Source organism: Balaenoptera musculus, chromosome 19 (assembly GCF_009873245.2).
Source record: "Balaenoptera musculus isolate JJ_BM4_2016_0621 chromosome 19, mBalMus1.pri.v3, whole genome shotgun sequence".
NCBI lineage: Eukaryota > Metazoa > Chordata > Mammalia > Artiodactyla > Balaenopteridae > Balaenoptera > Balaenoptera musculus.
This window is the reverse complement of record NC_045803.1, coordinates 58378436-58400105: the sequence shown is the minus strand read 5'-3', so window position 1 is coordinate 58400105 and position 21670 is coordinate 58378436. Positions and strand designations below refer to the sequence as shown.

Here is a 21670-nt window from a genome sequence, read left to right as displayed (position 1 = left end):
AAATGACAGTGGTAAATGGCTCCCTGCTTCAAAATGCATTTCACATGCAGTTTGTCACCCCCGAGTGAATCCCAACCTTTCAGAGGGTTTGTCCAGCAAGTTAGGGCCAAGAGGACTGCATGATTAAGAACTTGGTTGCCTAGGAAATTGTGGGTGTGGCATACCCTGTGATTGACTTATTCTGTAGTCAATTGATGTCATATTTAGAGATCTGTGGTAACCCCTATTTCCTCACCTTTGCAGGACAGTAGTCCTGGGAAACGGAGTCTAGTCATGATCATCTGGAGATGTGAATTTTGAGATGATCCCTTGGCCGGCTTTCAGATGCTAGAGGGCAGGGCATTTGCTAATGCCCAGGGTAGGGTCTGGGTGGTGGTTTTAGTGGGTGGGAAGACTGGTGGATTCTCCTTCGCAGTCCAGGGAGGCAGAGGAAATACACCAGGGGAATTTGACTATTCCATGTTGGCTGCAGTCTCTTGTGTTTTGCTCTGTGTTGGCCCCAGGAGCCTTCATTATAGCTGAGCTGAATCAGGAGCTCTGAAGTCAAATGCAGGTCATGCCCAAGGGAGCAAACGCATGTTCTTTTGGAGGCTTGTGTGTGCTGGTCTCCTAAGGGGCAGTTTCCTGGGACAGTTACACACAAGCTTATGTGCATCATAAGGTCTTCCTTTCTGATCACAATATCTGACCACAAGTGATGGCTTAACCACTTCTCATTGGCTTGACACGATCCCAGAGTGGGCCTGTGAGGTCAGCCATTGCTGAGTTACACAGACTTCCACAGCTCTTGACATGATCATCACACGATCCCAGAGTGGGCCTGTGAGGTCAGCCATTGCTGAGTTACACAGACTTCCACAGCTCTTGACGTGATCATCTGCTCTCTCCTGGGAAACAGAATTTTTCTCTTGTCTAAATTTAAGAGTGACTAAGCCAGTGGCCAAAAGCATTTGCACTGGGAGGAAGAGGAAGGTGGCTCAGTCCCCCTGGAAGTGGACTCAATACCCTCTTCCAACTGCTGAACCCACAGAACCTGGCCAGGCTCCAGGGCTCTCAGTAGAATCCCATCCTTTGGAACTTGGACTGGGGATGGAATTCAACTTGAAGCTGGCATGGAATACTTCCTGGGTCAGAGGGGAGGGCTTGAAGAGCCCAGAGATAGGCATTTTGACAATTTAAATGAAATGGATTGAACCCTGACATGAATTTCTCTTGGATACCACGGCACCCCGAAACATAAAGGAGGTGGACTGAGTGAGCACAGAGTGCATTTGGCTATAAGGAAAATGTTCTGAAACAACCTTTGGAATATTCTAGCAAGACCCAAATTGGGGCAGGTCAGAAGCAAGTCTGGACAGAATCCTCAGCTGTCTGATTTTCCCAGCTTCCATTTGCCCCGAGTATAACCTGGCCAAGTTCTTCTCCTTTATAAGACAGAAAAAATTACCTTGGTGATTGGGTGGGGGTAGGTAGCTTCTGCTTCAAAAGCTACTTGTGAAAACACAATTCCACTAAGTCTTTATGTTTCTAAAACCAAATAGGGAAACTATGGTGAGAGCATGTTCTCATCTCCCACTCCACTCCACTCCACAGTCACAATGTGCTGTATGTTTGTATCGTATGTAAGAGTAACATGCATAATAAGAGCAAAAACAGTATGAGGGAGGAATTGGGAGTGTAGTTTGTAAGATTCTTATACTACATGTGAATCCATGTAATATTACTTCAAGGCAAACTCTGATCAAATAAAGATATATATTGCAAACCCTGGGGTAACTACTAAATTTTTAAAAAAGATGTCTATACGTGACCAGTTCTATCACATTAAAAAAAAACCAAACATACATCAGCCCCACGTGATCCTCCATCTTACCACCTGCTCACTCTCCTCTCCTTTCCGCTACGTTTCTCAGTAGTGTGGTCTATACTTTCTGTTTTCATTCTCTAATCTTCTTTCATTTGTAATCTGGCTTCCACTTCCATTGTTCTCATCAAACCGTTTTTGCCAAAGTCACCAATGACCGTGACATAACTATACCCAGTTAGACATTTTTTGGACCTAACTTCAGACCATGGGCAGCCTTTCCCACTGTCTGCCACATCATCCTTCTTGAAATACCCTCTTTCTCGGCTTCCATGGCACGCACTCCCTCTGTTGTCCTCCCAACTCTCTGGGTGCTTCTGCTCTGTTCTCTGTGCGTGCTCGTCACCTCTATTTGACCATGAAATGTTTGGATTCCTCAGAATTCATTTCTAGGCCTGTGTTACCCTGTACTTGACGCTTTCTCCGTCAGCAAGCTCATTCAGGCCCATGGCTTTAATTGTTACCTTTCCCCAGAAGACTACAAATCTGTATATCCATCTTGGAACTCTGCTCTGAGCGTTGGTCCATATTCTGAACTGCCTAATTGATCTTTTCCTGTGGGTATCTCAGAGGCAACTCAAATCTCAGCATGTCCCCACAAAAAGTCATCATTTCTTTTCTAACCTAGTCTTCTTTGAGGGGTCTCTACCTCAGGAAATGCCACTTCTACCACCACTCCCATCATCATTCATTCATTTAGAAAAATGTCAGTGGAGAACTTACTCTGTGTAAGAGACTGGAGATCTTATACAGATGAACAACGGGCAAGGTCCCTGTTGTCATGGAGTTTATACCCTAGTGGAGAAGACAAACATAAATCAAGCAAAGAAACAAACATAGCACACAATTTCAGGAAAGGGTAAATGCCATAAATAAAACCAAAGCTGGGTGAGGAGAGACCGATGGGTGGGTCAGTGGAGTGGCTGTATTAGATCGAGGTGACATTTGAGCAAATACTTCAGTGACACCATGAGGCATGCAAAGGCCTGGAGGAAGAGATGAGAGGAGAGCGATGACAAAGTCAGCCAGAAACCTAGGAATTATTCTTCACTCTTGGCTCTTCCCATGAAACGTTATCGTTATTAGTGCTTGAAACTCTCATTACTCTGCACCTTTGCTTCGACCACCCTGGCCCAGAGCACACTCAGCTCTCTCTTAGTTTATGGTCCCAGCTGTCTCCCTGGTCTCCGCACATGCATCCTTCTCTCCCTTCAGATCCATTCTCCAGATTGTAACCAGAGTGATCTTTTCAAAATGCAAATCTCATCACGTTATCCCTCATCCTTCTTCCCTCCCTTTTTTTTTTTTTTTTACTGTGGTGGTTTTAAAACAAACGGGGGGATCTCATTTTCCTCCCTTTGAATATGGGCTGACCTTTGTGACAGACTCTGTGAAAAGAATGTGGCAGAAATGATGACTTCTAAGCAGAAAATAGAAGAGGCAATACCACTTCCATTGGGTTCTCTCTCCCGGGACCCTCAGGCTACGTGTGGGTGGTCTGACCGGCAGCCCAGCCAGTCCGTTAGCTGACAGTCAGCACTGACCAGCAGACATGTGGGCCTTCTGACGATGCCCGGCCTCCAGCCTTCCAGCCTGCCCACCTGATGGGGGAGAGGAGCAGAGGTGAGCCCTGCTGAGCTTTGCCCAAATTGCACATTCATGAGCAAAATAATTATCGTTGTTTTAAACCACTAAAGTTTGGGGTGGTTTGTTTCACAGTGAAACAGAATCAGAACATCAACTCATCAGTTAAAATATGTATTTGTAATCTGGTCTTCTTCCACCAAATCCAAGTCTGATCATGCGTCATGCCCTACCCCTGTTACCCTTCGTCTCTTGCAGTCACCTGTCTAGCTTACAAATCCTGAACGATCCCTGCCCAGACCATCCTGTTACTAGCTCTTGTCCCACACCCACTACGAGTGTCCTTTCCTCACTTCCCAATTTGAGATGCTGTGGTTCCTCACGGTGGGCTCTCCCTTGCTCAGAGAGCTAATAAACCCAACTTGGTTGCCTGCAGCCACGTGTCTGGTGGGCTTGGGCTGGGGGCTTTAATGTGATAATGCGCAAAATGGTTAATGTGGCGAGAGTCCCCGTGTTCTCTGCCCCATCTCCTTTCCAGCCACATCTCCAGCCGTCCTTGTGATGCCTTCCTTTGCTTCCATCACCCTGGTCTCTGTTGGTCCTCAAATCTGCCATGTCCCCTCCCTCCTGCCTCTGGAGCGCACGTGGGCTCCTTGCCCATAACACGGCTTACGGTTTGAATAGTTACCATCTCCTTTGATTTGCCACTTTGACACTAGTTTGCTCCACCAGCGTCGCTTCCCAGCAGGGAAGCCTCGTCCTGGATTTCTCCTTCAGGCTCGCAGCACCCCAGCCACTTGATTTCCTAACATTCATTACAGAGTAACGTTACTTCTGTGTGATGGTTCACTGATGTCTGTCTGTCACTGGACAGAGTTCCAGGAGGGCAGGCGATGGGTCTGCTTTTGCACACGGGTGTGTGGAGTAGTGAAACGGACGTGTGTGCTCCAACAAAGAGTCCAAAAGCCAGATGCGTGCCGGGGCTGCTAACCGGACTACAGCTGAGCAGGTGCTTTTTAGCGAGACCTCTCAGAGCCTCTGGCCCGCTGTGAAGCACCGAGAGCGCTGGAAGAAACAGCCCAAATTTAACTAAGCGTGGGATGTTTTATTTAAGGCCTAACAGTCGTATCTTGGGGAGTCTTGTTTGAGAAATGCTGACTTACGGCATAGTTTATTATTTCTCCTCTCCGTGTGCACATGTACATTTATTCACAGGTCATGTACCCCGTGTGTGTGTGTGTGTGTGTGTGTGTGTGTGTGTTCTCCCCTTACTGTCCTGTTACCTGCAACTGTTTTGTTGAGGACAAATGGCCCAGGTGTGGCCAGAGCCAACTCATGGTTGGACTCATGGGTTAGGAGGCAGATGAAAGGGCCTCAGAAGATGAGCCCAACCCCTTCAAGTCCCCATGGGACGAGGGGTGCAGAAAACAGCTAAATGCATACCGGTCAACGTCACGTCCTATCCAGGAGCCCCGTAGTGGCCACTGGGACCCCCCACACGTGACCAGGCAGGGAACTGAGCCAAAACTAGTGCAAGGGCAACACGTGCTTCCTCTGAGCTCTGGCATGACCGAGATGTGAAGTGGGGCTGACTCAGACGGACACCGTCAGGAAGGTGGCAACCCCTCCGCTGGCCACCACGGGGAGGGGGCGGACGTCACCATCACGTAGGGGCTGCCATGCTCGTGCAGAGGCTGCAGGCTGGTGAAGGCACGAGACCTGGTGATGGTTCTGGAAAGTTGGAGTGCACATGCGTTTGGACCTTGCGGCCCGACTCGGGGGCGTGCTGACTCTGAGGGGGGTTTACCCCAGTCCGAGCAGGGGCTCAGCGCTGGGATGACAGGGTCTTTATCACCAGGGGGGTCGTGGAGGAGTGGGCACATCCCAAACATCGACCTGACACAAGCAGCGTGAGCAGCCCGGCCCGAGAGGGTACAGCATGCACGCAGCTTGTTCAGTGACTCGGGTGGCCGGCTGTTGAGTAGTTTGAGACAAGGAGTACAAGACCTGGGTGGGTTGGAAGGGTCAGAGGAATGTGTGCGAGAATGTTTGTCCAGCGAGCCTGCTTCCCTCATGTGAGTGGGGCTGGAGGTGGGGGCAGTGGAGAAACAGAAGTACTGCAAGTTAGGGGAGAGGCAAGGAAATGCTTATTCCTATAAAAGGATGGAAGAATAATGCAATAATCCAACGACGCTAGGGAGGAGTCCTTTTATTGTTGATCACATTCATTGGGCTGATAATCTGAGGGGAAAGCATTCTTTGGGCAAAAGAAAATTTGATTCTCTGATGTCTGGCCCCTTGTCCTGCTGGGGCTGAGGCCCTGGGAGTGTCGATTCTGTCCACTCACACCTTCTGGGGTCACAGTGGTCACGGACTTCCTCTGACAGTGTCAGCAGATGCGGGCAGCCCACCTGCCTCATCATTTAAGAGGCAGAGTCCCAGCTCAGCCAGGGACCGGCGTCTCCCAGTGTGCTCCCCAGCAATTTGGATTTGATTCGATTGCGGTCCCATCCTCAATTTCTGGGCCTCGGGTTTTCCATCTGTGAATTTACTTTCGATGCTGGGGCGCTTTTTGTTTTGTTTTGCTTTGCTTTTTATTTGTTTGTGGTGGTTATTTTTAGTCCCGTGGCTCTAGCAGGGGCCCTACCGTGTAAGGGACGGAACGGGAGGCTGGGCCTGCTGCACTGTCTGCCAGCGCGGGCTGGTCTTCATCCTCAGGACCAGAGAAGCTTAAAACAAAGAGATCCCAGACCCACAGCTGGCTCTGGCTTTGGCTCACGGCGACAGCGGTGTGCAGCTTGGATGTTATCCCCCGTGCACTCATCCAGAACTCTAGGCTACTTCGTGCACAAATAGAGTGGCTGCATCGTTGTCTGTAATTGCAAAAAGGGAGAAAGAAAAGCTGTAGGGAAGCGTGAATGTTCCATGGCAAGGGAAGGGTGGACTGGGTCCCGGTCAGGGCAGACAGTTGCCGCCAGCACGAGGCCTGGGAGCATTCCTCAATCTAACCCAGAACCCTGCCTGGGCGCTTGCAGGGGCAGGGGCAGGGACGGGGTCCTTCCTGAGGGGCCGGACACTGGCCCCTGCAAGGTCTGAGCTCTTCCCCTTGCTTCAGGGCAAAGTGCTTGGCTTTGCAGAGCCTCAGCGCGATGCACAAGGTGCATGGTTGTGCGGCCTTGATTGTCACCGACCACGTGGGAAATGAGTGTCGTTCAGGAGAAAAAGGCATCTATTTTCCTCTAAGCTGTATTTATTTGTCTTTTCCTAATTTCCTTTATTTATTATCCAAGTAGTTAAAACATTAAACATTATGGATTGAAAAAGAGTTATCAGTAATCTTATCATCTAAACATCACCAGAGTTTGACGTTTTGGTGTATTAGCCTTTGTCTGAGCATTTGGATATTTTACAAAAGTTTGCTTACGTTTTGTACAGTCAGCATTTTATTATACGAATGTTCCCATTGAAGACTGCTGGGTAGTCAGGATAAAAGCCCTGTGGGGTCAGTAGGACCATGCGGATGGGAGGTGTTGCCAAGACCCCAGGGCAAGAGCTGTGCTCATTGCTGAGGCCACACGAAGGGAACCCTGAGCCTGGTGACATGGCCTTGCTGGGCCTCTCCTCCCCACCTGATGCTGGATTGCACGTCATACACGAGGACCCACAGACCAGGTGTGATGACCCCCATTTTGCAGGTGAAAGAGCTGAGGCTCTGCAAGGCCAAATACTTTGCCCCGAAGCAAGGGAAAGAGCTCAGACACCCAAACCACGTGTTTCTGACCCAAGGTCTGTGTGCTCACCCCTGTTTTTATTTTGTACAGCTTCTCGTCGGTGTGCTGGAAAGTTGTCCGTTCTCTGGTAGAAGTGTCCATGCAGAAGGGCAGCAACCTCCCGGGCAGCCAATTCCAGGCTCCTCAGGAGGGCTGACGCCAGGAGGCGGCCCCAAAGGTACGTGCCACCCTCGGAGCTGGCTATTCCTGTGTCTAGCCTTTGGCCCAACTGGGCCTGTTTTCATCAGTCTCCCCTGGTCCCACCATTTCTCCTTGGGCTTCCTGTTTCCTAAAACAACTTTGATGGAGAAGTAAATGGAGTGAAATCTGCTTTCCTTCTCTCTTGGGTTTTCATAACCAGCCTTAGTGAGAGGCAGCCCCTCACGTCACCTGGGTTGACACAGGTGGGTAGAGACAGGGCTTGGCTGTGGGCTGTGGATCCAGCTCAGCCACTTACTGGTGACACAGCTACTGTGACTCTGCTTTCTGATCTGCAGAATGGGTGTGCCAGCGGCGCCTCCCAGAAGGGGCTGGTGGAGCGTGTCAACATGTGTCAGGTTCTGAGCTCAGCCTGTTGGAAACACCCAATAAACGTCAGCTCTGACAATTACTGCTTGTTCATGGGTAGTACTAGCTGAAGTTTATTTTCAGTGCCAACCACCAGTTAAGAAGTGCCGTAAAAACATCTGTGGCTTGGTCTAGAAAGTGACTCTGAGGAAGGATGGCGATGGGGAGATCAGGTGTGCCTGGGCACTCCTCCCCTCCCCGTCCTTGCCTGGTAACCCCCACCCCAATGCCCACAACCTTGCTGAATATTAAGGAGGCTCTTCTTTTTTGGAGTGTGTATTTCCTGCTAGATATCCTCTATTCTTTTCACCCTCCCAACCCTATAGTATAATTTTAAGCGTTAGGGGCTTGGGCCAGGTTTAGAGGTTTGAAAACTGGCTCTGAGCTAACAAAGGGCAGGAGAGAGGCTGCGATCACATCACTGGGGCTGACGTCCCCAAACCCAGAGCTTGGAGTTCCTCATCGCCCCCTTCCTTTGGGGGCACCAGACATCGGGTCTGCTCCCCATGTTTCTGCCGGCTGGATTTAGGCGGCGCTGTGGGTTCACACTGCACGTGAGTCGGCTCCAGGCAGAATGGAACCGGTGGTTTGGGTATTCTGGGCGTCTCCCTCTGTGTGTGCATGGTGTTTGAAATCCTGGGGCCACCCCCGTAAAAAGCTCCTGCAGCGGAGCTGGAGGGCCGGAACCTGGGTTTGTGCTTTCCACCACCTGGTGGCGCCACTGAGGCTGCAGGACGGAGCAACCGACATGCCAAGGCCTGAGTGTCAGGGCTGACAGCGGCGGGGGTGCAGGCCCGGTATAAACGGTGTAAATGCGGTGCCTGCCCTGCGTCCATGCTTACGTTGGCCGGGGCTACAGATGCCAGCTCCCAGGGAGGATGGGGGGGGCGAGTTTCTGGCTTACAGACACCCCTCATTCTGTCTCTGTTTCTTTCTGTCCCTGTCTGTCTCTCTGCTCCTTCCTCTCATCTCTCTCTCTCTGTCTCACTACCTCTGTCTCTCCCCATCTCTGTCTCTCTCTCTCATAGGGACAGGGCCCATCTTACCCTAGAGGTTGGCAGTGAGCTTCCCATCTTTCCTCCCACTGGGGCAGGAGGCTCCTCAGGTCAACTTTCACCTCGGAGTCTACACCCCAAGGTGGCTTCTCCTGCGTAACCCGTGCCAGGTTTGTGGGCTCACAGGTGGGCTCAGAACCCTTCTCTTTGGCCTCAGAGGGCAGGGGCAGAACGACCGTGGTAATCCTGGTTGATGGGCTGACATTTGACTGTAAATTGGATGGAACCAGCTGCGAAATAAAAGCAGGATTTCGGTTTATTTAACAGAGATAGTGTCACTGCACTCAGCATCATGGGGCGTTAGTGTAAAAATAAAAAATAAATGAGAATACTGTTCAAGTAACCTGGATTTATCACTGTCGCTACTGCAGAAGCATCAGGCCACCTCTGTCTGCAGAAACCAGTCTCGGAAAACGTCCTCCGAGACCGGACCCAACACAGGATGGCCTCAAATGGGATGGGTGGAATAGCTGTGCGCTGGTAGGATTTTTGTTCTATTTTGAACTTTTCTACTTTCTGAACTTCTCTGCTTTCCCAGGAAATACCAAACGGGGAAGAGAGCAGTGAAGGAAAATTCCTTCTATCACTTTGGCAGCGAGGTTTCTTTTATTAGTAGACTTCATTTTTTAGAGTGGTTTTAGGTTTACAGAAAAACTGAGCAGAAAGGCCAGTCCCCATCTCCTTGCTGCCCCGTCACCTCAGTTTCCCCTGTTGCACCTCAGTTTCCCCTGTTGCTAATGTCTTGCATGGGTGCGGTGCATTTGGTGCAGTTGATGGGGCAATATCGATATATCATTGTTAAGTCCGTAGTTGGTGCTGTACATTCTGTGGATTTTGATAAATGTGTGATGTCATGTATCCACCATTACAGTATAATCCGGAAGAGTTTCACTGCCCTAGAAATCCCCTGTAGCAATGAAATTTTAAAGCAACTTAAAAAAACCAGAGCTATCCCACCTTTCAGAGCTGCATAAATACCCTAGGAATTGGATAGCAGGAGCATGTGCAGATGAGATCCTGTTAACTGCACGCAGGCAGGGCCGGGATGTGTGTGTTAGAGGCTTGCCCAGAGGCCGGAGCTGGGCCCAGTGAGGAGTGGACAGGGGTCGCACTCATGCATAGTGGCGGTGGTGTGTGTATGTGTGTTAGTAAAACAAAAGGAAGGGCGATGGGGAGGTGTGGGCCGGCCCACTGAGTAGGACTAGGAGGTGAGGTTTTGGGGTGGGGGCTTGTTGATTCTGGCTGATGGAACGTTTGCTGCCGACACGTTGCCCATGGGTGATGGTGCCGCGAGGCCGGCTCTGAGCCCGCACACCTAGTGGGGAAGCGGGAAGAGGCGTCTTTGCCTCCTCTGCACAGTCCTGCTGAAGCATCTGCTGCCGAAATGTTTCCTCCCTGTGCAGGGGCACTGTGTGAACACAGGCTGGCCAGCACCCTGTGCCTCTCGGTCGGTCCCACAGATAATAAAGCTCCCTTGCGTCCTGGGGGTGAGTGGTGGCCTGGCCAGGCCCCTGGACAAAACAGGCTCCAGGTCCACTGAGATGGCCCCGAGAGGCTCCAGGAACACGAGAAGGCTGGGCTTGCGCTGGTCTCTGAGAAGGGACCCTCACAGCCCCCATGCCCAAGCTGAGGGTCCCTGGAGGCGTTTGTGGGTAAAATAGAGCCTGGCACGTCTGTCTGTGCTTGAACTACTCCAGTTCGTTACCGGAATGCTCCCCTGTGAGGCGGCAGCCCTGATACTGGGTGCGACGGCATTCCCGAGACCTCAGCCAGCGTCCGTTTCATTCTCCAAACCCCCTGTTTGCCCCTGAAGATGTTGCTTTGCCATTTTTCCTTCTCTCCCTCCCTGGCTTTGTCGTTAAACGTGATGAAAAAGTACTGACTTGTATTCATTCCCGGGACCGTGGAGACAACGCATCCCTGGATCTCCTAGGCTGCCGTGGCCAGTTGATAGCCAGTTGGCTGAAATCTGATGTTAGGAATGTGGAGTCTTTTTGGGAACTGCCCGTAGCTGCCAAAACGGTTCTAAATACATGAAAAGTAGGTTAACTTGCTACGCTCCTCGCGTTTATTCTTCTAGCTGAAATTTTCCTGACTTTTTTTCCCTTTCATTTTATTAGGTTAATAAAACTTGGTTTTCGAGCGTTTCACTGCCCCAGGAGGGCAGTGGGCCCCATGTCCAATTCATCAAGTGCCTAATGAGTGGCCTCGGAGGTCCTGGCCCATCCATTCCAGAAGCTCTCTCTGCCTCGTAAAGGTGAGGCCTACGGGCTGCACTGTATATTTTGTCTGTTGGTTTCCCAAATTCTCCTGCCAGCTCAACTGTCACTTCTCAGGATTTATATGAGGCCGACGGCACCACGGGGCAGCTCCCCTCCGCAGCAGAACCCCCCTCCTTTGCTCGTTCTTCACACACACCACACACTCTGTGCCATAAAACAACCTTTCTGCAATAAAATGAAATAGAAATGTGTCGATGCTAGCATTTTAGAACATTCCAGCCAAAAGGCTGTGGGAAATGCCTTCGTTTACATGAAGGAGGGAAGCTCTGTGAAACTAGGGGATAAAACAGTGTGAGAAAAGGCCTTTAGTAAGAAGAAATAGTCTGGCACTTAAAATAAATAAATTAAAAATAAAACGTGTGCGTGTGCGTGTGTGTGTGTGTGCAGTCACTACATTCTTTATGCACATACGTTTATGCTGTCCTGGTTTGTTTTTGGTGTTTCAGAGAAAGGGCAGTGAGGGAGAAAAGTGGATGTCACTTGCCTTCTGAGCCCAGCGCCTGGGCTCTGTCTCCTTCTAGAACATTCTTCCTTTTCCTCCCCCTGCAGGCTCTTTTGCCTTCGCCAAGTTGTCGGGATCCTGCCAGCTCCAGGCTTGGGCTGTGTCTGCCCCAACATGGATGGGAAGCTAGAATCTGAGCACCAAGAACTTGAGGTACAGCTCAGGGCCCGGGAACCCAAGAGACGCAGTGAAGGTTGCGAGCATGGGGCCGGTCGCTGGGTCGTGGGGTCCCCGGGCCAGAGGCCTCCCGAATTTCCACACAGCAGCCTGGCCGGGTCCGGGTTCCTTCTCTCTGGTTTGATCCTCCAGAAATCGCCTGGCCTTTAATTAAGCACCCCAGCGGGGTGTGCACCATTGCTGACAAGTGACTCCACACGGCCTGTTGATTTTTTCTCCCCTTCCTTTCCGTGGCGTCTTGAGCACCAGAGGGAAGGAGCACGGAGGGAGGGTCATGCTTGCTCTGCAGGCAGTGGAAGGGAGAGGGAACGCTGTCTCAGAGGTTTCTCTGTGATGCCCTCTGCATTTTATCACCCACCGGGCCCCGAAGCCAGGGCACAGGCCCTGTCCAAACAGTTGACTGGGGTTTAACACCTGAGATGTGGAGACGTGAGACGTCTCCCAGGCTGTGGGGCAGAGGCGAGGATGGCTGTCCCTCTTCTGCAGACTCTTTCTGTGGAGGAAGAGGATTCTGGAAGGTCTCTGAGGCCAAGGGGGGCATCCATGGCCGGCCCACCCACGGGTAGACTGGCACCAGCTAGCACCTCCCTCCTTCCACATGGGGAAGACACAGTGCAGATTGCGTGGCTCTCAGCAGGGACCTCAAAGTGTCCACACGCCCCAGAATTTTCGCCCCAGTCTTGCACGGCCCTGTATGTTCCCGTTGGGCTGAAGGATTTCATGGCGTGTGGGTCAGTGGCTTGGAGTTCCCACATGGGAGGACATGAGCAGCCGTTCTGATTGGGGCTTTGGGGTGGGGGGGGAGGTAGGTCCAGTTCACCCCTGTGAAGACCCTCAACCCAGGACTGGCCTTTCTCAGTTGGCCCCCCGTTCCACCGCAAGGCGGCTGGAGTACCACTGTCGTGCAGGATTTCCCACGAGGAGCTGGCCTTCTCCCCTGCACACCCCTCTTACCGGGCGTTCATTGTGCATTCGATTATCTTCTGAAAATACACTTTGAAGAGTTTTTGTTTTGTTTTGTTTTTCCTACTTGACAGTCTTGAATCAAGTAGGCCATTTATCTTTTAGGCAGAAGAATTTCAATAGTTACACTGCACACTTGCTGGGGGATCACAGGCTCAAAGCAGAGAGGTAGTTTAAAAATTTTTTTCATCACGGGTTTATTCTTGTCTTAGCTCCCCCCTAAACTTTGCAGCTTTCCTCCCCTCCAACTAATCCTCCTGACTGCGGCCCACCCCCACCCCCCATGGATCCAACCCACCTTGAGCTACTCAAACTGAAAGAAGCATTCATGCCTAGGCCATCTGTTTGTTTAAACTCACCCCGTGTTAGTCCACGTTAAATGCAGCAGAATGGAGAAAAATGTAATTCTCTGTCGGCTTTTGATCAAAGAGAGGAGTTTTTTTAAAAAAATTCAAGATGGATTTCTGAAGGACAATGTTATACACATTCTGTGTGTTTCTGAGCTTCAGTGTTTAGTTGAGTTGGGGGGAAATTTTTTTTTTCCCCTTTTGATCCCAGGGAGAAAACACTCGCACAAACACATCTCAGTGCTACAAACAGTGCGAGACAGCCACTTTTCTGTAGACTCCCCAGCTGTAAAGTGGACGGGGACTGCCTTTAACTTATCAACAGAGCAAGAAAATACGGCTCAACTGCTATATGCAAACCCTTTCTAGCTTCTGTGGGAATTCAGGGCGAAGTCACTCTTGTCTGGGCAAATTCAGGACCCAGGATGCTCAATACCCCCACCCCCCCAACCGGCGCAGAAACACGCAGATCCATGCTCACTCCATGATCTGATTTTCACGACCAATCATTAAATGTACATTTCTCCCCTCACTCCCTCAGCTTCAGAGCAAATGCAAATAAAAAGTGCTTAAAATGGTTAACATTTCCTGTCACTGAAGGCATTCGTTAGGGGCGGGGGTCGCTGAGTTTTAAAGTGTATTTTCATAGGAAAACTCATTTCAGATCTGCGGCAGGAACTCAGACTGTTTCACACAGTGAATCTCAGGGTTTGCGATAAGCCTGAGTCCATTGCAGGCGGTCGAATGATCCTTTATATTATGCGGGTGCAGGAGAGCAAATATCCAAATTTGAACTGAGATTAACCTGGGGCCCAGCTCAGGTCACAGGAAAAAATTATAACATGTCCTCTTTCCCCACCCTCCCCTCTGCTCACTTTCTTTTCCTTTATTGGAGAAAAAACCAAATTTGGTACTTTAATTTGTTGTGTTTCCTCTATTGATTGTTTAGCTAGTGATTTTGCCAGCTTCCTGGATGTGCATTCTGGTTCTGCACAAAGAGCCACATTTCCTTCTGGAATCGGGACCAGGACACAGACAGACAGCAGCAGACACTGGAAACTGTGAGTACTCCAGTCTCTCCTGTGGCTCTGACCCCGCTTGTCCCGTCCCGTCCCGCTGCCCCTTTCTTTCTCTACCAGTTAGCTTTCTGCGGGGCTCCTAGGCTGAACTCACTCTGTCAGCCCTCAGCACCATTCTCAGCTTTTAGGAAAAGAGACCCTACAATTTCTACACAAACATCGGGTAGGAAGGGGAGGGGGAGTGTGCTTACCTATTGCAGTGACTTCAATTTTCATTTTAAGGCTCCGAAAGTTGGAGAAAGTAAACAGAAGCAGGCTGGTTTATTTCAGGGGCTAACAGGGAGTCCCTACTGAATTTACCTAATAAAATGAATTAAAAAATTTTTCATTTTCTCATTTCATTCCAGCAGAAAATGAGTTTGCCTTTATAATGTCCAGATCTTTCAAACTCTATTGAGTGAGAAATTAAGTTACAAAATGTAAATACTTTGGTATTTATATATATATATATATGAAATGAATATATATATGAAATGAAGTAATCTGTGACTGTAATACAATAGCAAGCCTGACTTTAAGGCTCCTAGGACACTTAAAAATTTTTTTATGATGTGTAATAAAGAAAAATAAAATTCAGTAGAAATGTTTCTCTTTTAAAATGGGTGAATTGTGATACTTAATAAATTTAATTGTAATTTTCATTTAACATGTTATCTATTTACCAAATTTTTTTTCTGAACATCTTGTCAAATGTTGGGAGGGTTGTAAAGAAAACATGTGTTAATATTCTGGGCCACAATTGACTTCTTTCCTTTCCTCCGTGAAACTATTCCAACGAGTATGGGAAATTGTAAAACAATGTAGTTCTCTCATGAAAAGAATACCCTGACTTTAATTACCAAGAGAAAGCAATTAATGCTCAAATTTCAAGGCCAATCCAGTGATCAGTTAGGAGCAGGAAGAAGGGGGGAAAGCAGGACTGTTACTTGCATAAGAAAATCCAGAAATCGACATCATGCAGATGTATAATTGGAATGTGATTGTATTTATAAGGAAAAGTTATATAAACTTCAAAAATGGTAGTTGTTTTGCTTAAGTGCCTGAAAAAAGAGTTCAGAATAATATTTGGGTTATCCCAGTTTTATGCTCTTGTGTTCCCAAAGCCTTGTTATGTTAAAGAACTCCAAAGGGAGTGGGGGGGTGTGTGTGTGTATGCGTGCCTCCTCCGTGTCCCCAACCCCATGAAGTCCTGCAGAGAACAAGGTGGAGCTGACTAGTGACAAAAAAAAAAAACACCTCTCACTCCAGAAATTCATAACTAATATAAAACTCTTAGAAATTAAAAATAGCAATTGTCTTACTTTTTCACCTCCTCTCTGGGGGTTGTTGTAGGGATGGGGTGATGGGGGTAGAACCAGTTTTCAAAATTGCTGCCGACCAGTTTGTGCAAAAAGGGTATTTCCACTTTCCTGCGCTTTTGATTAGAGTATTTTGTTCTTGCTCTTCTGTCCCTGAAGCTATGGCATTGTACATCTGAAATATATTTGTAAGCTTTCTAGTTTTGGATTGCCGAAACAGAAACCTTCCCTTCTTAGGGAGGTTCCCCTGCTGTCCAGTAGATGGCGATGTTACTTCTAGAGTGACCCACGGGTGGGGGTGGGGAAGATAGATACTGAGATTTACCCCCTTCACCTCTCCGGAGTGCATCCAGTGATCTCTAAAAGCAAGAAGAAAAAACTTTTTGAGGCCTGGCCTGAAACGTGCCAAGCCATCAAGAGTATTAAAGTATTTAAGGCGACTGTTAAGTACCAAGTGTCTCACCGTCCTGAAATGGTCTGAGACATCACCCAGCTAGAGTTCAATGAAATACTTTCTGGAAATGTTCAAATAAAAATGGAAGACGCTTAGCAGCTATTTCAATATTTTATCTGTTTGCCTGTCTATGTTTTATCAAGTAACGATATACTTATGATTCTCCGTTTGTAACATTCACGAAGAATATACGTGTTACAGTATTGCATGGAATCTTATATGCGTACAAATGGCCAATTAAAATCAGGAGTGTACAGATAATGATACCAGAGTCTCACCTTCTCAAAAAAGTATTTTCCTTTTGAAAGTGATGAATGTGTGTGGGCCTCCCACCCTGGGCATTGTATTTCATTATATCAGCTCCTGCTAAATGGTATCGCCAGCTTTTTAAAGCTTTTAAACCTCCATCTCCCAGGAATGAAGCTCCTCCTCTCCAGCTGGGAAAAGTTTCTACTTTATTTCAAAAACAAACAAACATTTTTCTATCCCCACCTCTTGCTAGAGAGAGTCTCAATAACGATGAGCACGTTGTTCAACATATTTAAGGTTAAAATGATTTTAAAACATTTTTGGATAATTTCAATGTTTTGATTCTTCATGGGACAACACGATTCCTTAATTTGTTTTATGGAATAATTTGCCGTATCTTTTCTTTAATTTAAAAAGAAATAGGGTGCATGTTGACAATTATTTTAAACAAACTGGAATTCAACAACAGCAACAAAAAGATCTATTTCTTTTCCTAAAAATAATGTTATCATTTGTCCTTGGCGGGGAGATAGGCAGGAATTCATTTCACTCCAAATGTGAAATACTATTTAAAGACATAGAAATATGTAAATGCAGCAGAGTGCAATAACTCCATCATACTGGTAGTAATTAATCATGCGTTGCTCTCTAAAAATTTAATTGAATGACATGCCAGCTTTTATACCTGTATGTATTTACAAACTGAGCAAGTCGCCGACTACTCATACCTCGAATCTACGCATTGATAAAACGATTGTGCAAAACCCAGCTGTTTAAATAGACTCTGTTCCGCTTTAAAGATGTTATACCCTTTGGGGAGAAAGTCATCTAAGTACTGCGTGGCAGTGACCAGCGAACAATAGTTAGAATGAAAATGAAGCTTCCTGAAACTTAGTTTTAATTTTCTTGAGCAAGATACTAACCCATAAAAAATAAACATTGTTTATGGAGCCAGGTGTGTATCAAGTGAACCGCTGTAAAGTGATATGGAGAAAATATGAATTTGTATGTCTCAAGTACTTTGGTTCGCCTGCAGAACAGAGGGAGCTATTTGATACATAGAAACCGAAAAATAAAATTAGTGATTCTGGAGAGAGGTCCAATTCAGATCTGTGCAGGCCCAGGGAAGCGACTGTATTATAATTCACAGACAAAAAGCTGTGTCACTTGGCACCTTGGCTTAAGGGATAATTTAATAACACCACCTATTAACGCTGACTTACGTTTCTGCTCCGGCCAGCCTTCTTACGATCTTGTTTATTCCCAGAAATCACATTTGTGACAGCTCTAATAGGCCATTCAACAGCGAACATTTTCTTGTTTGGTTGAAAATATTTCAGGTTTCAGACACCCAACAAGGAAAAGCACTTTCAGACTTCGTGTAAATGAATAAATTTGTTTGGAGTGAGACTTTTTAGAAAATGAATTCAACAGCCTATTTGACCAATTTCAGCCTAAAATATTATGTTTCAGTTTGCCAACCAGGCTGATAGGACCTCAGCTGATGCAGAGATTATTGCCTCTTCTGGGCTTTCTTTTTTCTTTTTTGCTGGCAGAAAGTGGCCCTGGTACCATCTTTGCACGTGGGATTAGAGAAACAGCATGGAGGCCTGGTTGCCTACAAGCATGTTGGACTGCACACATCCCTGGCTTGGAGTGATGGTGTGCTGTTGCAGATTTTGAGTCCTGTATTTGTAAACTTTCCACTTTTTGTTTTTTGAGAAATTCACGTTTGATCTCTGCCAGCAAAGGTGGCGGGGTGGATATGTACGTCTCTCTTCACAGCTGAATGCAATCAAAACGCTTATTTTATGTTGTGCTTTAGTTAAAAGGTAAAGGAGAAGAGAAAAAGACACTCAAAAACCCTAGAAGATACAGTTAGCTTGGAGTCATCAACCCTACAGTGCCGGGAATAAAGCCCTCGGGACACAATGCATTTTATCCCACCCCCGCACCCCTGGCAAATTCTCTTGGAGGGAGAGGGGGACATCGTGGGGATTCCATTTAAGGGTCAGCTAACGTGTTTAAGCTGTGTGACAGGAGAAAGAAGGCCGAAATCCTTTGTGCAAACAACCGCCAGAAGCTCAAATCCCTGCCTGTCTTCTCAGAAACAAACTTGCCCAGCGTCTTCTGTGCGGTTTGGAGAAGTGAGGTTTGAGGCCACCTTTCAGTGGCCTTGTGTCGCCGCCTCTGCGTCGGAGGTGTCTGGGCCCCAAACATTCCAGGCTGCTCTCCCCAGGTCTTACCCCAGGCTGCAGTGGAGCCTGGCTTGATGAGGCGATGGGACACGCTCCCATCTGGGAGAGCTGTGAGCAATCCACAGAGCAGGCCGCCTCGCGGGCACCCAGTCCCACAGGGCCTGGGCGAGGGCTCGGAGAGTGCCGTGCTGCTGTTCCATCGCGCACTCTCTCTTGGAACTCTAATCGTGGACACTCAGTCACGTGACGAATGCCTAGTTTTGATGATTTGTGCGTTGTATCTCTCCACCAGAATCTAAGCGTCATGAATGTTGCGTACTTACAACAAGGTTGGTATTTATCCAGAGTGTGAACGTGCCAGGGGTCGCACGGGATAACTGGATGGTGCCTCCCAATGCGTTGATGGAGTCGGGAATGTCACTGTCCTCACTTGACGATTGAGGCACCTGAGTGGGATTCCCAGGCGACACAGCTCGTGCGCAAGGCTGGGAGGGCTGGAGGGACTGGGCTCTGAATCCAGGTGGGGGGATCACAGGTCCCACGTTCTTCAACAGGACCTTGTAGGCTCTGCGAATTCAGTACTGCTGAGTGATGGAGGGTGAGCCTGAGAGGCAGGGGTGATGCCTGAGCAGAGGGTTTAGGCAGGTTTGGGTTCAAATAGGGCTCTGCCTTCATTCACTGGGGACCCGTGGTGAAGTTTTTCAATTTCCTGAGCCTAGGTTTCCTCCTACATAAAATGGAGCTGGTGATCTTTCTTTTTCAGGTCGTGAGGATTTGAGACTGTGAATGAGAAGGCTGGGCCCCTAGCGTATGCGGGATGGATGATTGGGTCATGGCCATCTGTGGGCCAGTTCCCGGAGCCCAGGAACAAACGGGCAGAGGGGCCGCCTGGCATCACATCTCGGCCACCTACGAGCGGGGTGACCCCGGTGAGTCTCTTGAGTTGGTGGTGTTGATTTTCTCTCCCGTTGCAGTTTCTGCCTCAGAGGCTGGAAGGAGGAGGGAAAGCCCAGCTGCAGTAAATACTAAACGAATGTCCTCTGGGCGTCTCCCTGTAGGCGTTCCGCTCCCTGCCGGTGGTGCTTCGGGAAGTGTGGCCCCCAGACCAGCAACCTGGGCATCACTGGGCGCCTGTTAGGCATGCAGAGTCTCGGGCCCCACCCAGCCCTCCTGGGTCAGAACCAGGGCTTTGCACGTGTGCACTGGCCTGGAGCACACGGGAGACAGAGGCCACTTGTCCCTAGGGAGGCTCCCTCTCTGTGCCCTCAGCCCCGTCCCTCAACCCTCCCTCGCTGGCTCTGTGCTGCAGGGGCTGAGAGGCTGCATTTCGCAGGCTCCCCTGGTTTCTGTCTGGGTCTGGCTGGTGAGAGGCGCTGGTGAGAGCCGGGAGGGAGGGCCGCAGGAGGGAGAAGCCGGGCACTCTCCTCTCCCCCGCTCCCCTCCCCTCCCCCTCCCCCTTCCCTCCCCCTCCCCCTCCCGGTCCTCCCCAACCAGCTCGCATCTCAGCAGCAGTACTGCTGCAGGGGCAGGCTCTGCCAGCCCCGGCCCCTCTCTGTCCCTCTGCCCCAGGGTGCCAGCAGCTTCCTGCCGGTGTATACCTCCACCTCCCGGGCTCCACGGTTGGCTTCTCCGTTTTCCATCATCAGAGCAACCAGTTCCACGTATTGAATTCTCTGTTTTAAATACTCAGCGAAGTTTCTGTTTTTCTTGGTTGGATCTAGTGATCCACCCAGGCTCACACCTCAAGGGGAAGGGGTCTTGGAGTCAGATGGTTTGGACAAGGGCTCCAGCTCTCCTGCTGCCTCGTGCTGGACCCTGGACAAGTCACTCTTCCTTTGCCCAGGGGAGGACCCAGGCTCAGAGAGGCCCCCTTGTCTCCCCACCCCGCATCTCTTCTGGCCCTGGCCTGGGCCTTCCTTACCTGTGACAGGTGGAATGCATAAGTGGTCTCAGGGCCTCAGCCCTCCCTGGGTCCAAGCCCTTTGCTGAGGGCTTTGTAGCACCTTCTACTAAGAGGCGGGTAGATTTCCTTGTCCCTGGAGTCTGGGTTTCACTATGTGACTTCCTTTGGCCAATAGGATGTTAGCAGACGTCACTCAAGCAGAAGCTTGGAGGAGCTATTACCCGTGTTCATTAGTCCTCGTGTGCCTCTGCTGTCTGTGTGAGCAGGCTGAGCTGCTTGGCTGAGGAAGGATGGGAGACGCCCATTCATCCCAGCAGAACTACAGATATGTAAGTAGCCCAGCCAGCGTCAGCAGCGACACCTACCTCACCAGTTACGACACAGGGTATAAATGCTACCCTCACGTGCCACAGGTTTTGTGCTTTCGTTACGTAGCAGGATGTGCTGAGAGCTGAGTGACATCATCGCCGGGTGACAAACAGCTCTTTTCACGTTGCCCAAGGGCAAGGGCCGCGGTATAAAATGGCATTCGAGAACAACATTTGAGGAGCCAGGAGCCTGGATTGAGATCCCAGCTCTGCCCCTTCTTGTCGGGTGTACTGGGGAAAGTCAGTTTGATTCTTTGTCCTCTGTAGAATGGGATAATAGTAGGGCCTACCTCCTGGGGTTTGTAGGGACTGAGATGGTGTAGGTAAAGTACCTGGAACATAGTTGATGCTGGACAGACATTATCATTATTATAAGCAGAGTTAACGATGATACCGTGTTATAAAAACCAACAACCTCCACAATCTAGCCTCGGCCTTCCTCACTCTGCTCCCTGACACACCCACAACCCGCCATTCTTCAAAGGCCTTTGCACCTGCTGTTCCTTCTCCCCAAGTGCGGTTCCCTCTCCTCCAACTAGTGACTCACCTCCTTGCCTCAAGGCTTCAGTGCAGTGCGGAACTGAAGGGAATTCTGAGTATTTCACTTCTCCTTCCTGTCCTTTTAGTCTGTCCTTCCTTTAACTCTCGGTCACCTGGGGTTAGCCATCTCTCCTGTCGCGGCACCAGGGCCAATGCGATGAGACACTCTCCTCCTTTCCCCAAGGGTAGGAGGTGTAAGGACGTGGCGTGTGGGAGAGAAAACACAGACGTGGCAAAATGAGGCCTTGCTGTACCTCCCAGCCCTCCATAGCCACTGCTGTGAAACGACAGCGTCTCCCACTAGGTCAGCGCCTGTCATTCCATGGGCAGCAAGTGTCTGTGGAGCCTGACTCCGTGTCTGGCACTTGGGCGGCTCTGGGTTTACAGCCGTGAACAACAAGCAAGGTCGTTTCTATCTCGGCCCACAGTCCACGGGGAGGCCGGACTGTGCTGGGCGGCTGCAGGCTTTG

At 49.3% G+C, this 21670-nt stretch overlaps 1 long non-coding RNA gene across 1 annotated transcript; it reads left to right on the top strand.

Moving 5' to 3' along the window:
- Positions 1-7295: 7295 nt before the first annotated feature.
- On the top strand, positions 7296-20590 carry LOC118885660. The gene is made up of 6 exons (XR_005017527.1): positions 7296-7396; positions 10961-11097; positions 11672-11777; positions 14061-14172; positions 19153-19318; positions 20468-20590. It is a non-coding gene; the product is annotated as an uncharacterized LOC118885660 (long non-coding RNA).
- Positions 20591-21670: the final 1080 nt, after the last annotated feature.